At 39.5% G+C, this 17,978-nt stretch overlaps 1 non-coding gene across 1 annotated transcript; it reads right to left on the reverse strand.

The window, feature by feature from the left end:
* Nucleotides 1-7,919: 7,919 nt before the first annotated feature.
* On the reverse strand, nucleotides 7,920-8,023 carry LOC127741939 (small nucleolar RNA R71). Its single transcript, XR_008003126.1, has one exon. It is a non-coding gene; the product is annotated as a small nucleolar RNA R71 (small nucleolar RNA).
* Between the last annotated feature and the right edge of the window lie 9,955 nt (nucleotides 8,024-17,978).

A 17,978-nucleotide genomic window follows, 5' to 3' on the forward strand; every position in this document is an offset into this window, starting at 1 on the left:
ATTGAGGAAGGTGATGAGTGTCACGGATCATCACCTTCTCCATAATTAAGCGCAAATGAATATCTTAGATAGGAACACGCATGTTTGAAAGGAGAAACAGAAACAATTGCATTAATTCATCGAGACGCTGCAGAGCTCCTCACCCCCAACAATGGAGTTTAGAGACTCATGCCGTCAAAGTGTATAAAATTCAGATCTGAAAATGTCATGAGGTACAAAGTAATCCTCTAAAAGTTGTTTAAATAGTAAACTAGTAGCCTAGGTTTACAGAAAATAAGTAAACTAAGATAATTGGTGCAGAAATCCACTTCTGGGGCCCACTTGGTGTGTACTGGGGCTGAGACTAAAGCTTCTCATGTGCTTGGGCTGTTTCTGGAGTTGAACGCCAGGTTGTGACGTGTTTTGGGCGTTGAACTCCAACTTGTAACCTGTTTCTGGCGCTGGACGCCAGACAGCTGGATGATACTGGCGTTGAACGCCAGTTTACGTCATCTATCTTCGCGCAAACTATAAACTATTATATATTGCTGGAAAGCCCTGGATGTCTACTTTCCAACGCTGTTGAGAGCGCGCCAATTAGACCCCTGTAGCTCTAGAAAATCTATTTCAAGTGCAGGAAGGTCAGAATTCAGTAGCATCAGCAGTCCTTTTTTAGCCTAACTCAGATTTTTGCTCAGCTCCCTCAATTTCAGCCAGAAAATACCTGAAATAACAGAAAAACACACAAACTCATAGTAAAGTCCAGAAATATAATTTTTGCCTAAAAACTAATAATATTCTACTAAAAACTAACTAAAACATGCTAAAATCTACATGAAATTACCCCCAAAAAGCGTATAAAATATCCGCTCATCAGTAACAATAAACAAGAATTTAAAAGACAAGAAAGTAAAGAAAAGGCAATTAAATGCAAAGCAAGTAAAGTCAAAAGAAAAGAAATTCAATTAGCAAAAAAGGCTTGACAAGGGTTGAGAATCAATGTTTTCTATCTCATTTATTAACCATAAACATGGCAATTATGAAGAGTTAATCCCACTTAGTCAATCTCTACACATTGAGGAAATTCAAGTGAGTATAATTGATCTCAATCCACAAATTCTAACCAACTCACTAATTAGCTTGGTGAAAGATTAGTGTTAGAGGAAACCAAATCAACTAGCAACCCTAAATCAACAATCAATATTAGACATCAATGACTCAAGGTTACCTAAGTTCTCAATCCCAAGCCAAGAATAAAAAAAACTACTCAATATCTAGGTGAGACATTTCATCGAACATTTAAAATCCATAAAGATAAAATATGATCAATTGCAAGAATTAATAAAAATTATAACTAACCAAGGCAAGAAGTCAATACTAACAAACTAAGCAAGCATATATAAAACTCAAAATATAAATTTCATTAATGAAAACTCAAAATTCAAAGGTTTATACACTACAAAACAAAACAAGGTAACTACCACTAAATTCTAAGAGAATTAGGTTGCAAGAATATAAAATCAAGTGTCAAAACTACAATTAAACAAACCAAAGAGCTAAAACTAACAAGAAAATTGAGTAAAACCCTAGGGATTCTAGAGATAAGTTGGGTCTTTTCTCTCTAGAATCCTACTAAAACTAAAAAAAACAATGTGTAATATTGTAAGTGTGTGTGTCTCCTCGCTTCCAAGAGTGCTTAAATATAGGTTGGGACATCAAAAATTGGCCAAAAGAGGCCTTCAAATTGCATAACACGTGACATTTTAAATGAGACACGCGCCCAGACTCGTGCATATGCACCATTTTGTGCGTATGCACACTAGCCAATTTTTTTTACCTGTGTGTACGCACTATTGTGTGCATACACACATCCGAATGTCCTTTTCCTTTGTTTCTTTGCAAATTCTCCCACTTTGCATGCTTTTCCTCCACTTCTTCAAAGTCATCCTTGCCTATTGGTCCTGAAATCACTCAACAAACTTATCAAGGCATCGAATGGAATAAAAGTTGAATTAATTTGACAATTTAGAGCACAAAAATCATGTTTTTAACAATTAGGCATAATTAAGAGAGAATTCACTAAAGCATGCTATTTAAATGAATAAATGTAAATTTATGTGATGAAATTCACTCATTTTAAGAAAAATATTATCATCAAATATAGATTCATCAATTCTCACACACTTAAACAATAGCATATCCTCATGCTAATCATTATAGAAAAGGATAAAGGAAAAAACACACTTATTAGATGCAACTATCTATATGTATATAATTATTCTATTTAATGCTATATATTTCTATATACTCTTTATATTCCTATCTACTTGATAAATTTATTTCCAAGAAAGAAAATGAACATAGAAGGCAAAAATAATTTGGCAATCAATGCAATTCCATGAATCAATTTGAGTTCTAAAAAGAATATATCAACTTGCAAGATGATAAATAATAAGAGGTGGAGACATAGAATTGAGCAATCGAATCCTTCACCGGATGTGTATAATCTCTAACCGCTCAAATGTATAGCATTGATTGACTCAATTCTCTTCAAATCTTGCTTTCTAATATTTGTTCTTTATCTAACAATCAACAATTATTCAATATATGCATGCAAGTATCATGAGGACTTCTCTAAGGGTTGTAATAGGGTTAGGGTCAAGGCAAGATGTATTTGGCTAAATGGACTTGAAATTGAATCCTTGATAAACTTAAACTCTCACCTAACCTATGACAACCCATTCAACTATATTGCAACCTAACTACAATTATTCACTTTTTCACACACATGCATTCTTTTCAATTCACAACCCCATTATCATCATTGTTCAGAGGTTTACCTGAAACGTTGAGGTCGATCTCGGACGAGATCTTCTGGCTTGATCGAACCTGTTGTGCCCGACTTGTCAGAGTGCGGGGTGCAGCTGGTCCTCGATCAACGGGGGGTGGTGGTACCTGCAAGAGACTCCGACGCTTAAGTCAGTACGGGCTTTAGGCTGGTTTTTTGTAGTATTGGAGTATGAGTTATACTTGGGTGCTCCAATGTATTTATAGTAGTGCTGGGCAACCTTCCTTGAGATAAGTTTGTTATCTTATCTTATCTCTTGCGGGTAAGGTTATATCTTTTGTCAACCGCATCTTAGTAGGCGGTGGTTCTTCATTTTGGGCCTCCTTGGGCCTCTGTGGCGCTCTTCCAAACTCTTTGTGAAAAGGTTGGAATGGGCAAATCTTTCAAGAGGTCGGTCCCTTTGTCTCTAACTAACTTGGGTCTTATAGCTCGGACCAATGTATGAACAGTGTCCCTGCTTGAGCTTCGACCTTTCCATGAGGTTGTGCTTGCTTCTGAGCTTCGACTTCTTTGGAGAAGTCGTGTTCAAGCATCTTCTTATCTGGTTGCGCCCGAGTTGCTCCTTTTCGGGCACATTTTGCATTTTTAATGTTTTTGAAATGCAAAGCGTCTTTGCTTTTAAATGCTACACCATTTTCGAGTGTGGCATTTTCTTGGATATATGCGTACGCTTTTAAAGCCTTTTAATTGGGCTTTTTATTCCTTTGTCATTTTGTTTCCCTCTTTTATATTTTGTTTGAAATCAAAGGAGTTTTTTGCTTTCTTCAGTTTCTTGCTTCCATCTGTTTCACTTACTTTCTGAGAGGAAAATCCTTCTTTCACTTTACTTTGCCCCAAGCTTTTCTCCTTTTCCTGAGGCTTCAAGGCGCTTGTTGGTGTGGACTGTCCGTGATTTTTTCTGTGCGTTTGTCGCTACTGCTTCTTCTCATTGCAGGCTGGTACTCTGTTTTGTGCACTTCGCATTCTTTTTCATGGTTGCGATCCTTCTGCTTGCTGTTCTATTCTTCTTGCATGCTTCTGTTTTTCATTGAAAGTTTTGATCTTTCTTTCTTTTTTATTGTTTTGAAAAGGTTGGGGCTTTTTGGTTTTGATCTTTTGCACTTTTTCTGATTGTTGAAAGGACTGGGGCTTTGATTTTCTTTGATTTATTGCATTTCTTCTTCTCTGTGTCTGCATTGCCTCCAAAGGATGCCTCTGGGTTTCAGTGGTGATCTTTGTTTTTGTGAACCTTGGGGCACCCTTTGCTTGTTATGTTGCTTGTTTGCTGGCTATTTTTTCATCTCCTTATTTCTGACCAAGTTGTTTGGCAGTGACGGCCCTTTCATTTTCTTGCTGTAGGTGTAGTTTCTATGTCTTCTCGTAGAAATATTATTAAAATATCCACAAAGGTTCCTCCTGGTATGGCTGACTGGCTAGATTACATAGTGTTAGGATGTGTTACTATAGCAGATTGGCAGTACTATGAGAGGTTTAGGAGGTATCATAAGATCTGTGAGAATATGGAGAATGAGAAGGACTACGAGCTGGTGTCGCCCGACCCTAAGGAGAGGATAACGTGGCACATTCTCAGCTTCATCCCAACTTCTGGGCCTTCACGAAAAATTTTCAATTGTGTCAGGAGCTGGGTGTCCGACTTCCTTCTGTCTTTGTCTTTATCTGTTTGTGATAACTAAATTAGGGGCGGCCAAGAAAAAGGCTTCTTGGGTCTCTTTTTGGGTTACTGATGAGCGGATAATTTATATGCTTTTTGGCAATGTTTTTACATAGTTTTTAATATGTTTTAGTTACTTTTTAGAATATTTTTATTAGTTTTTATGTAAAAATCACATTTCTGGACTTTACTATGAGTTTGTGTGTTTTTATGTGATTTCAGGTATTTTCTGGCTGAAATTGAGGGACCTGAGCAAAAATCTGATTCAGAGGCTGAGAAAGGAATGAAGATGCTGTTGGATTCTAACCTCCCTGCACTCGAAGTGGATTTTCTGGATATAGAAAAGCCCAATTGGCGCGCTCTTAGTTGTGCTAGAAAGTAGACATCTTGGGCTTTCCATCAATGTATAGTAGTCCATACTTTGCCCTAGATTTGATGGCCCAAACTAGCATCCAAACGCCCACCAGAGACCCTTTTTTAGCGTAAAACGCTAGAACTGGCACCAAACCTGGAGTTAAACACCCAAACTGGCACCAAAACTGGTGTTTAAACTCCAAGAAGAGCCTATACACGTGAAAGCTTTAATGCTCAGCCCAAACACACACCAAGTGGGCTCCGGAAGTGGATTTCTACACTATCTACACTTAGTTACTCATTTTCTGTAAACCTAGTTTACTAGTTTAGTATAAATAGTACTTTTTACTATTGTATTCATATCTCTAGATCATTTTTGAGACTACATTAGGATCACTTTTGATCTCTTGATCACGTTTTGGGGGGCTGGCCATTCAGCCATGCCTGGACCTTCATCACTTATGTATTTTTAACGGTGGAGTTTCTACACCTCATAGATTAAGGTGTGGAGCTCTGCTGTTCCTCATGAATCAATGCAAAGTACTATTTTTTTCCTATTCAATTCATGTTTATTCTTGTTCTAAGATATTCAATCATACTTCAATCTGATGGATGTGATGATCCGTGACACTCATCATCATCCTCCCTTATGAACGCGTGCCTGACAACCAAACTCTGTTCTATCTGCAAGAGCTTGTTTGCGTATCTCTTGGCTTCCTGGTTCACGATGCATGGTTTCCTCTCCTGACAACAGAGCCTTCTATTCCGTGAGATCAAAGTCTTCGTGGTATAAGCTAAAATCAATTGACAGCATTCTTGAGATCCGGAAAGTCTAAACCTTGTCTGTGGTATTCCGAGTAGGATCTGGGATGGGATGACTGTGACGTGCTTCAAACTTGTGACTGTTGGGCGCAGTGACAGTGTGCAAAAGGATCATTGGATCTTATTCCGACACGATCGAGAATCGACAGCTGATTAGCCATGCGGGAAACCGTAGCGAACATGTTTTCACTGAGAGGACGGATGGTAGCCATTGACAACGGTGATCCACCAACATACAGCTTGCCATGGAAGGGAGTACGCATGATTGGATGAGGACAATAGGAAAGCAGAGGCTCAGAGGGAACAAAGCATCTCCATACGCTTATCTAAAATTCCCACCAATGAATTGCATAAGTATCTCTATCCCATTTTATGTTTTATTTCTTTTTTTAATTATCAAAACCTCAAAACCATCTGATCTTTAAATTCTCTTGTTTTGTGTCTTTTGTTATTTCTCATGTGCATTCTCAATTTGTTAGTGTCTCTAGTATGAAAATTTCTAAGTTTGGTGTCTTGCATGTCTTTCTTTTCTTAAGAATTTTCAAAAATATGCTTGTGATGTTCATCATAATCTTTATAGTGTTCTTGATGTTCATCTTGACATTCAAAGTGTTCTTGCATGCATTCCTTGTTTTGATCTTAGTTTTTCATGTTTAATTTCATTTTGTTATTTTTTTCTCTCTCTCGTCATTAAAAGTTCAAAAAAATTCAAAATTATGTCTTTTCAAGTCAATGATACAGAGAATTGAAGATTCAAAACATACAGTAGAGGAATCACAGTAAAGAAGGATTTCTGGCGTTTAAACGCCAACCAGGATACCTGGCTGGGTGTTTAACGCCCAAGGAGGTAGCCAAGTGGGCGTTAAACGCCAGAATGGATACCATTATGGGTGTTTAACGCCAGGATAACACCAAGGAGGTAATTTTGTTTTCAATTCAAATATTTTTCAATTTTTGAAGTTTTTAAACTAATTTTTCAAAATCCTATCTTTTTCATATCCTCTCCTATCAATCATATATTTTTCAAAATCAAATCTTTTTCATTTTTCTCCTTAATATTTTCAAAAAATTAAAAAAAAATTAATTTTCAAAATATTTTTCTTATTTTTATTTCATATTTTCGAAAATCTTGCTAACAATTAAGGATTTGATTCAAAAAATTTCAAGTTTGTTGCTTTCTTGTTAAGAAAGGTTCAATCTTTAAATTCTAGAATCATATCTTTTAGTTTCTTGTTAGTCAAGTAATTAACTTTAATTTTAAAAATCAAATCTTTTTAATCTCTTTTTCAGTCATATCTTTTCAAACATATCTTTTTCAATCAAATCTTTTTCAAATCATAACTTTTTCAATTTCAAAATCTTTTTCTAACTTCTTATCTTTTCAAAACTTACTATTTCTTATCTTTTTCAAAATCACCTAACTACTTTTTCACTTCTCAATTTTTGAAAACCACTAACAACTTTTTCAAAAATCTTTTTAATTAACTAATTGTTTTAGATTCTAATTTTATTTTATTTTTTTAATTTTTGAATTTTTCTTCTATTTCATCTCTTTTTATTTAATCACTAACACTTATCCTGCTTTAATAATTCCGACCCCCTCCCTCTCTATAGGTTTGAATTCCTCTCTCTACCTCATCTTTCTATTCTTCTTTTCCTCTGACACATCAAGGAATCTCTATACTGTGACATAGAAAATTCTATACTTTCTTTGTTTTCTTCTCTTTCATATGAGTAGGAACAAAGATAAAGGCATTCTTGTTGAAGCTAACTCTGAACCTGAAAGGACTCTGAAGAGGAAGCTAAGAGAAGCTAAAACACAACTCTCTGGAGAGGACCTAACAGAAGTTTTTGAAAAAGAAGAAGACATGGCAGCCAAAAATAATAACAACAATGCTAGGAAGATGCTTGGTGACTATGTTGCACCAACTTCCAACTTCTATGGAAAAAGCATCTCAATTCCTGCCATTGGAGCAAAAAACTTTGAGCTTAGCCTCAATTAGTTTCTTTAATGCAGCAGAATTGCAAGTTTCATGGACTTCCATCAGAAGATCCTCATCAGTTCTTATCTGAATTTTTGCAAATCTGTGACACTGTTAAGACCAATGGGGTCGACCCCGAGGTCTACAGACTTATGCTTTTCTCTTTTGCTGTAAGAGACAGAGCTAGAACATGGTTGGACGCACAACCTAGAGAAAGCCTGAACTCTTGGGACAAGCTGGTCATGCTTTCTTGACCAAATTCTTTCCACCTCAAAAGATGAGTAAGCTCATAATGGATGTCTAAACCTTCAGATAGAAAGAAGGTGAATCCCTCTATGAAGCTTGGGAAAGATACAAGCAATTAACCAAAAGGTGTCCTTCTGACATTTTTCCAGGATGGAGCATCATATGTATATTCTATGATAGTCTGTCTGAGTTATCCAAGATGTCATTGGACCACTCTACTGGTGGATCTCTTCATTTGAAAATGCCTGCAGAAGTTCAGGAACTCATTAAATTGGTTGCAAATAACCAGTTCATATACACCTCTGAGAGAAATCCTATGAATAATAGGGTGACTCAGAAGAAAGGAGTTCTTGAGATTGATACTCTGAATGCCATATTAGCTCAGAACTAAATAGTAACTCAGCAAGTCAATATGATTTCTCAGAGACTGAATAGAGTGCAAGCTAAAGATGCCTCCTCTGAAGGTGAAGCTTATGACCCTGAGAATCCTACCATGGAAGAGCTGAATTACATGGGAGAAGCCTATGGAAACACCTATAATCCTTCACGGAGGAATCACCCAAATTTCTCATTGAAGGATCAACAGAAGCCTCAACAAGGCTTCAATAACAATAATGGTGGGAGAAATATGTTTGGAAATAGCAAACCTTTTCCATCATCTTCTCAGCAACAGACAGAGAATTCTGAGCAGAGCATCTCTGGCTTAGCAAACATAGTCTCTGATCTATCCAAGGCCACTCTCAGTTTTATGACTGAGGCACGATCCTTCATCAGAAATTTGGAGGCACAAGTGGGGCAGCTGAGTAAAAGAGTTACTGAAACTCCTGCTAGCACTCTCCCAAGCAATACAGAAGAGAATCCAAAAAGAGAGTGCAAGGCCATCTACACGTCCAACATGGCCAAACCTGTAGAGGAGGGAAAGACAGTGACTCCAAGTAAGGAAGACCTATTGGGACGTCCACTGACCACTAGGGAGTTCCTTCATGAGGAACCAAAAGAATCTGAGGCTTATTTAGAGACCATAGAGATTCCACTAAACTTCCTATTACCATTCATGAGCTCTAAAGAATATTCTTCTTCTGAAGAAGATAAAGTTACTACTGAAGAGTAAATTGCTCAGTATCTAGGAGCAATCATGAAGCTGAATGCCAAATTATTTGGAAATGAGACTTGGGAGGATGAACTTCCATTGCTCATTAATAAACTGAACGCCTTGGCTTAGCTGAAGATACCTCAAAAGAAACCAGATCCCGGAAGGATCTTAATACCTTGCATTATTGGCACCATGACCTTTGAGAAGGCTCTGTGTGACCTGGGGTCAAGTGTAAACCTCATGCCACTCTCTGTGATGGAGAAACTAGGGATCTTTGAGGTACATGCTGTAAGAATCTCACTGGAGATGGCAGACAAATCAAAGAAACAGGCTTATGGACTTGTAGAGGATGTCTTGGTAAAGGTTGAAGACCTTTACATCCATGCTGATTTCATAATCCTAGACACTGGGAAGGATGAGGATGAATCCATCATCCTTGGAAGACCCTTCCTAGCCACAGCAAAAGTTGTGATTGATGTAGACAGAGGAGAGTTAGTTCTTCAAGTGAATAAGGACTACCTTGTGTTTAAGGCTCAAGGATCTTCTTCTGTAAACATGGAGAAGAAGCATGAAAAGCTTCTCTTAGTACAGAGTCAAACAGAGCCCCCACACTCAAACTCTAAGTTTGGTGTTGGGAGGCCACAATCATGCTCTGAACAACTGTGAAGCTCTGTAAGAGCTTCCTGTCAAGCCATTGACATTAAAGAAGCGCTTATTGGGAGGTAACCCAATTTTATTTATCTATATTAATTACTCTTTTATTTTGTTTTCCATTGTTATATTTTCTTTAGGATGATGATCATGTGGAGTCACAAAAACAACCGCAAAAATTAAAGTAAAATAAAAAACAGCGTAAAAAATAGCACACCCCGGAGGAAGAGCTTTCTGGCGTCCAAACGCTAGTAAGGATACCAAATTGGGCGTTTAACGCCCAGCCTGGCACCATTCTGGGCGTATAAACGCCAAAAATGGACAGCAGTCTGGTGTTTAAATGCCAGAACTGGTAGGTAAACTGGCGTTAAGGTATAAAAATGGGCGTTTAAACGCCCAGTCTGGCACCTTTCTGGGCATTTAAACGCCAGAAAAGGGCAGTAGACTGGCATTTAAACGCCAGAACAGGGCAGTAGACTGGCGTTTAAATGCCAAAAAAGGGTATCAGCCCGGCATTTAAACGCCAGGATTAGCACTCAGAGGGCGTTTAACGCCAGCAAGGTGCAGGGATGCAAAATCCTTGACACCTCAGAATCTATGGACCCCACAGGACCCCCACCTACCCCACCCCACTCTCTCTCCTCTTCACACTTCTCCATAACACTCTACCCAAAACACTACTCACCTATCAAATCTTACCCTCTTCCCCATATTCTCTTCACCACTCACATCCATTCGTTAATTCCCATAAACCCATCATACAACCCACCTACCCCCATCCACTCAAATTCAAACCATTTCCCTCCCAAACCCACCCATTTTCACATGAACCAATTCCCTCTCTTACCCTATAAATACCCTTCCTTACTCCTTCATTTTCACACATCACATACACTCAACACCCCCTTGGCCGAACCCTCTCAAGCCTCCATTTCCCACTTTTTTTCTTTTTCTACTCTCTTCTTTCTTCTTTTGCTCGAGGACGAGCAAACCTCTTATGTTTAGTGTGGAAAAAGCCTTGCTTTTTAATTTTTCATAACAATTAATGGCACCTAAGGCCGGAGAAACCTCAAAGAAGAGGAAAGGGAAGGAAATTGCTTCCACCTTCGAGTCATGGGAGATGGAGAGGTTCATCTCAAAGGTCCATCAAGACCACTTCTATGAAGTTGTGGCCAAGAAGAAGGTGATCCCCGAGGTCCCCTTCAAGCTCAAAAGGAGCGAATATTCGGAGATCCGACATGAGATTATGAGAAGAGGATGGGAAGCTCTCACTAATCCCATTCAAGAAGTCGGAATCTTAATGGTTCAAGAGTTCTATGATAATGCATGGATCACAAAGAACCATGATCAAAGTAGGAACCCGAACCCAAAGAATTGGCTAACAATGGTTCAGGGGAAACACTTAGATTTCAGTCCGGAAAATGTAAGGTTGGCATTCAACTTGCCAATGATGCAAGGAGATGCACGCCCCTACACTAGAAGGTTCAACTTTGATAAAAGGTTAGACCAAGTCCTCATGGACATCTGAATGGAAGAGAGACTCCAAAGGCAAGCCGGTTCAACTAAGAAGGCTTGACTTAAGCCTGTGGCTAGAGGATGGTTGGAGTTCATCCAACACTCTATCATTCCTACTAGCAACCGATCTGAAGTAACTGTGGATCGGGCTATCATGATCCATAGTATCATAATTCAAGAGGAAATGGAAGTTCATGAGATCATACCTCTAGAACTATACAAGGTTGCTGACAAACCTTCCACTTTAGTAGGGTTAGCCTTCCCTCATCTCATCTGCCACCTATGCAATTTAGCTGGAATTTTCATAGAGGAAGACACCCTCATTGAAGAGGACAGGCCCATCACCAAAAAGAGAATGGAGCAAACAAGAGAGCCCACTCATGGACCTCAACAAGCGTATGAGGAAGTTCCTCATCAAGAAATCCCTGAGATACCTCAAGGGATGAATTTTCTTCCACACAACTATTGGGAGCGACTCAACACCTCCCTAGGAGATTTGAGTTCCAATATGGAGCAACTAAGGATGGAGCACCAAGAGCATTCCATCATCCTCCATAAAATTAGAGAAGACCAAAGAGCTATGAGGGATGAGCAACAAAGGCAAGGAAGAGACATTGAGGAGCTCAATCACTCCATAATATCTTCAAGAGGAAGAACTAGCCGCCATCACTAAGGTGGATCCGTTTTTTAATTTCCTTATCCTTATTTTTCTATTTTTTTTGCTTTATATTTGACTATGTTTTAGCTTCATTACATGATCATTAGTGTCTAGTGTCTATGTCCTAAAGCTATGAATAATTCCATAAATCCTTCACCTTTCTTAAATGAAAAATGTTCCTAATTACAAAAGAACAAGAAGTACATGAATTTCAAATTTTATCTTGAAACTAGTTTAATTATTTTGATGTGGTGGCAATACTTTTTGTTTTCTGAATGAATGCTTGAACAGTGCATATTTTTTATAGTGAAGTTTATGAATGTTAAAATTGTTGGCTCTTGAAAGAATTATGAACAAAGAGAAATGTTATTGATAATCTGAAAAATCATGAAATTGATTCTTGAAGCAAGAAAAAGCAGTGAAAAAGAAAAAGCTTGCAAAAAAAAAAAAATAGGCGAAAAAATAAAGAAAAAGAAAAAGCAAGTAGAAAAAGCCAATAGCCCTTTAAACCAAAAGGCAAGGGTAAAAAAGGATCCAAGGCTTTGAGCATCAGTGGATAGGAGGGCCCAAAGGAACAAAATCCTGGCCTAAGCGGCTAAATCAAGCTGTCCCTAACTATGTGCTTGTGGCATGAAGGTCCAAGTGATAAGCTTGAGACTGAGTGGTTAAAGTCGTGATCCAAAGCAAAAGAGTATGCTTATGAACTCTGGACACCTCTAACAGGGGACTCTAGCAAAGCTAAGCCACAATCTGAAAAGGTTCACCCAGTTATCTGTTTATGGCATTTATGTATCCAGTGGTAATACTAGAAAACAAGATGCTTAGGGCCACGGCCAAGACTCATAAAGTAGAGGTGTTCAAGAATCAACGTACTAAACTAGGAGAATCAATAACACTATCTAAATTTTGAGTCCCTAATGGATGCCAATCATTCTAAACTTCAAAGGATAAAGTGAGATGCCAAAACTGTTCAGAGGCAAAAAGCTACTAGCCCCGCTCATCTAATTGGGACAAAGTTTCATTGATATTTTGAGATTTATTGTATATTCTCTTCTTTTTATCCTAATTTGTTTTCAGTTGCTTGGGGACAAGCAACAATTTAAGTTTGGTGTTGTGATGAGCGGATAATTTATACGCTTTTTGGCATTGTTTTTACATGGTTTTTAATATGTTTTAGTTACTTTTTAGTATATTTTTATTAGTTTTTATGCAAAAATCACATTTCTGGACTTTACTATGAGTTTGTGTGTTTTTCTATGATTTCAAGTATTTTCTGGCTGAAATTGAGGGAGCTGAGCAAAAATCTGATTCAGAGGCTGAGAAAGGATTGAAGATGCTCTTGGATTCTGACCTCCCTGCACTCGAAGTAGATTTTATGGAGCTACAGAAGCACAATCGGCGCGCACTCAATTGCGTTGGAAAGTAGACATCTTGGGCTTTCCAGCAATGTATAATAGTCCATACTTTGTGCGGGATTTGTTGGCCCAAACTGGCGTCCATATGCCCATCAGAGACCCTTTTCTGGCGTAAAACGCCAGTACTGGCACCAAAACTGGAGTTAAACGCCCAAAATGGCACCAAAACTGGCATTTAAACTCCAAGAAGAGCCTATGCACGTGAAAGCTTCAATGTTCAGCCCAAACACACACCAAGTGGGCCCCGGATATGGATTTCTGCACTATCTACACTTAGTTACTCATTTTCTGTAAACCTAGTTTACTAGTTTAGTATAAATAGCACTTTTTACTATTGTATTCGTATCTCTAGATCATTTTTGAGACTACCTTAGGATCACTTTTGATCTCTTGATCACGTTTTGGGGGCTGGCCATTCGGCCATGCCTGGACTTTTATCACTTATGTATTTTCAACGGTGGAGTTTCTACACCTCATAGATTAAGGTGTGGAGCTCTGCTGTTCCTCATGAATCAATGCAAAGTACTATTGCTTTTCTATTCAATTCATGCTTATTCTTGTTCTAAGATATTCACTCGTACTTCAGCCTGATGGATGTGATGATCCGTGACACTCATCATCATCCTCCCTTATGAACGCGTGCCTGACTACTACCTCCATTCTATCTGCAAGAGCTTGAGTGAGTATCTCTTGGCCTCCTGGTCCACAATGCATGGTTGCCTCTCCTGACAACAGAGCCTTCCGTTCCATGAGATCAAAGTCTTCGTGGTATAAGCTAGAATCAATTGGCAGCATTATTGAGATTCGGAAGGTCTAAACCTTGTCTGTGGTGTTTCGAGTAGGATCTGGGATGGGATGACTATGACGCGCTTCAAACTCGTGACTGTTGGGCACAGTGATAGTGTGCAAAAGGATCATTGTATCTTATTCCGACACGATCGAGAACCGACAGCTAATTAGCCATGCGGGAAACCATAGCGGACATATTTTCATTGAGAGGACGATGGTAGCCATTGACAGCGGTGATCCACCAACATACAGCTTGCCATGCAAGGGAGTACGCATGATTGGATGAGGACAATAGGAAAGCAGAGGCTCAGAGGGAACATAGAATCTCCATACACTTATCTGAAATTTCCACCAATGAATTGCATAAGTATCTCTATCCCATTTTATGTTTTATTTCTGTTTTTAATTATCAAAACCTCATAACCATTTGAATCCGCCTGACTAAGATTTACAAAATGACCATAGCTTGCTTCAAGCCGACAATCTCCGTGGGATCGACCCTTACTCACATAAGGTATTACTTGGATGACCCAGTGCACTTGCTGGTTAGCTGCGCGAAGTTGTGAGAAAAGTGTGAACTCACAATTTCGTGTACCAGCTACTCAGGGTAAAAAAGTCTTTTCTATTTTTGATGACTCCTTCCATGATTTCAAAAACTTTTATTTCAATGTTTGGGCTATTGAGGATGTTCACCCCTTTTTTCTGGATGAGAACAGTGAACCCACCTTTCCTCTTTGGTGGCAAAAGGACCCTATAGTTCTTAAGTATCCTTTAGAGAGTCTTGATGAGGTAGAGAGGGCCTTTGTAGGTGTTTTGGAGGAGCATTGGGGGGGAGCATCCATATTTGGATACAAAGAAGTTTTTAGGGGATCCCGCTCTTCTCCGTTCCAAGCTAGGTAGTGCCCGACTTCTTTAAAGTTTTTTTTGTTTGATGCGGTCCTATCTTTATCCACTGCAAAACTATTTTTGTTATTTTTTTTCAGAGATGCTTTCAAGCTCCAATCCGATGAAGGTCTTCTGCAAGACCAAGGAGGCAGTGGCTGCTCAAAATTTGCATAGAAAGTTGTCGGGGGAGGGTTCTTCCCAAGTCCCATAAAAGAAAATGAACTCGAGACCTCAAGGTCCGAGGAAGGTTATTCTGACTCCTCAATCTCGATTGGCCTCTACGGATCCGCCTCTTACGACTTCTGGTGCTACCTCTTCCCCTTCTTCATCTGGGCCTTCTCCCAAGAGGCCAAGAACTACCGGGGTTTATGATTTAAACGATAAGGATTTTGATGGCGTGGCCTTTGTTGCGGAGCATATTGCTCCGTACGACATTGTTCCGACTGACGATGTGTCCATTCTCCATCTCCTTGATTTTATATCCAGCAACAGTATCCGAATGGCGAACCTTGGTGCTGCACTGTCGAGGGAGTTCAAGAAATCTCCTATCAATACTACTAGTGCCTTTCTTCGGAAAGCTAAGACTGATTATGATAGGGTGGAGGGGTTGAGGCTTGAGCTGAAGGCGAAGAATGTCGGGTTGGAGTTGTCTTTAGAGAAGGGGAGGGCCCGGGCTATTGCAGCGGAGGTGGCTGCCAACTTGGCAGAGGAGATGGCAAAGAAGGCCAAGGAGAGCTATACTCGTACTTATGGTGAGCTTCTTGAGGTGAAGGAAAAGCTTCAATCCTCTTATGATGACTTTTCCGAGTTATGGTCCTGTACAAGAACTTGAAGGCTTAAGCTCGAGTGCTTGCTCCAGATGCCGACCTTAGCTTGTTCCTGATACTCCTGCCAAGGCTTCTACAACCCCTTTGCTAAGACATCCCGACCTGAAGCAGACCCCAAAGTGGAGATCTTGAATGGCCCTGATGGCGTTGTGGGAGCTGTTCTGATTTCAATTATTCCTCCATCTCATCAGGATATGGCGACGGGGGCGAAGTTGGACCCCTTGTGATTTCCTCTTTATTGCTCTTTTTATTTATGTGTTGGTGTGGTCTGACCTGTGGACCTTTGAAACTCTTTATATTGTAATTTTTTGGATAACTGTCTAACACTTATAGTTGCTTCTCCAACAACTTTTAGTTTTTATTCAAAAACACCTTCACTCTTGGGTTGCTGTTAGGTAACCTTTGAGTTTTTAATGCTTTAATTTCTTGAAATTTTTATTTTGGCTATTCTGGTAGCGTGTTGGCTGGCTTATGAGAAGTACTCCCATCCTCTAGTTGCTGTTTCACCGCTTTCTAGTTTTCTTCTTGGAGTAGCATTCCTTTTGCAGATTTTCTACCTTTTTAGCCTAGACACTTGTTAGGGCTAGGTGTTGGTTTGGCCAACGTTCTTCTAAACGACATTGAGGTAGTGTTCTTTCACGAACTTCTACCTTTTGCGTGTTGGTCTGTATTATCAACCTTTTCAAGTTACTTTGCTTTGACGATTTCGTCCTTGCAGCTCGGTGTTCGGTTTTGCAGGCCTTTAGTCGGATTCTAATAACTTTCTAGGTATTGTGTCTATTCAGAACCTTTTTTTTTAGTTTATTTGGACGACTTTTTTGAGCCTTGTTTGATTGTCTTTGCCTTTAAGTAGCGTCTTTTTCAGACTCCTACCTTTAAGCTTAGGAATTTTGACACCTTTGACCTTTGTATGGTCAGGAAGTCGTTGTTCCCTTTTTAGTGATCCTTTAGCTGGTCCAACTTCTTTGTCGGGCCTTTTCAAGTTATTTTTCATAACCCCATTTTTTATCCGACCTCGTTAGGTCGTCTTATACGGGTTGTTTTTATAACTTCTCACATTAATTTGAGCCTTGTCGCTTCACCTTGCCGACCTTTCCTAGTCGGTGATGAAATTTGCATTTTGTCGAGCGTAAATTAATGCGCCTTGGTAGGAAAATTTTTTAGGGAATCTCTATTTTTATTAGAATAAAATGTAATGAATAAAAAATGTGAACAAGAGTATGTACATGTGTGGGGTTACCCAACAAGTCGGGCTGCCTTCAGGTCTTGGCTTGGTGCCTCATTAAAAAACCCTTTAGTGGGAAAAAGAGCACACATTGGCTCAAGACCTTTCTCTAGCTATAGTACCTTCTTAGGTTACAGGCATGCCATGACCTCGGACTTTTGGAAGCAAGTCGAGTTCTTCCTTTTGTGCTTGGGAGTTGGTATCCTCGTTGTAGAAGATCACCCGGGGGGATCTTTCATCTACTTCTACAGAGATTATTGCCTCCATTCTATAGGTGAGTTAGAAGGGTGATTCCCCCGTGGTGGAGGGTGGCGTTGTTCGATACGCCCAAAGGACTTGGGGAGCTCTTCCGCTCAGGCTCCTTTCGCGACCTATAATCAACGTTTTAACCCGGCCAATATGACCTTGTTGGTGGCTTCTGCCTATCCGTTGGCCTGTGGATGTTCCCTTGAGGTGAACTGGTGCTTGATTTTTAGATGCTACCAGGTTTCTGAAACCCGTGTCGGTGAACTAAGTCCCATTGTCCGTGGTGATGGAGTGGGGGATCCCAAACCTTGTGACAATGTTTCTGCATAGGAACTTTTGACTTCTCTGGCCGGTGGCGGCAGCCAATGGCTCTGCCTCGATCCACTTTGTGAAGTAATCTATTCCTACAATGAGGAATTTGACTTGCCCCGATCCCTGGGGGAAAGGTCCGAAGAGGTCTAGCCCCTACTTTGCGAATAGCCAAGGTGAGGAGATGCAAATGAGCTCTTCAGGTGGGGCGATGTGCAAGTTGGATTGCTTTTGGCATGGAGGGCATGTTTTAACAAACTCGGCCGCTTCCCTCTGTAAGGTCAGCCGGTAGAAGTCGGCTCGGAGTACCTTTTTAGATAGAGCCCGTGCCCCGAGGTGGTTGCTGATGAACGGATATTTTATACGCTTTTTGGGGGTAATTTCATGTAGTTTTTAGTATGTTTTAGTTAGTTTTTAGTATATTTTTATTAGTTTTTAGGCAAAATTCATATTTCTGGACTTTACTATGATTTTGTGTATTTT

This window comes from Arachis duranensis, chromosome 9, assembly GCF_000817695.3.
Source record: "Arachis duranensis cultivar V14167 chromosome 9, aradu.V14167.gnm2.J7QH, whole genome shotgun sequence".
Lineage (NCBI taxonomy): Eukaryota > Viridiplantae > Streptophyta > Magnoliopsida > Fabales > Fabaceae > Arachis > Arachis duranensis.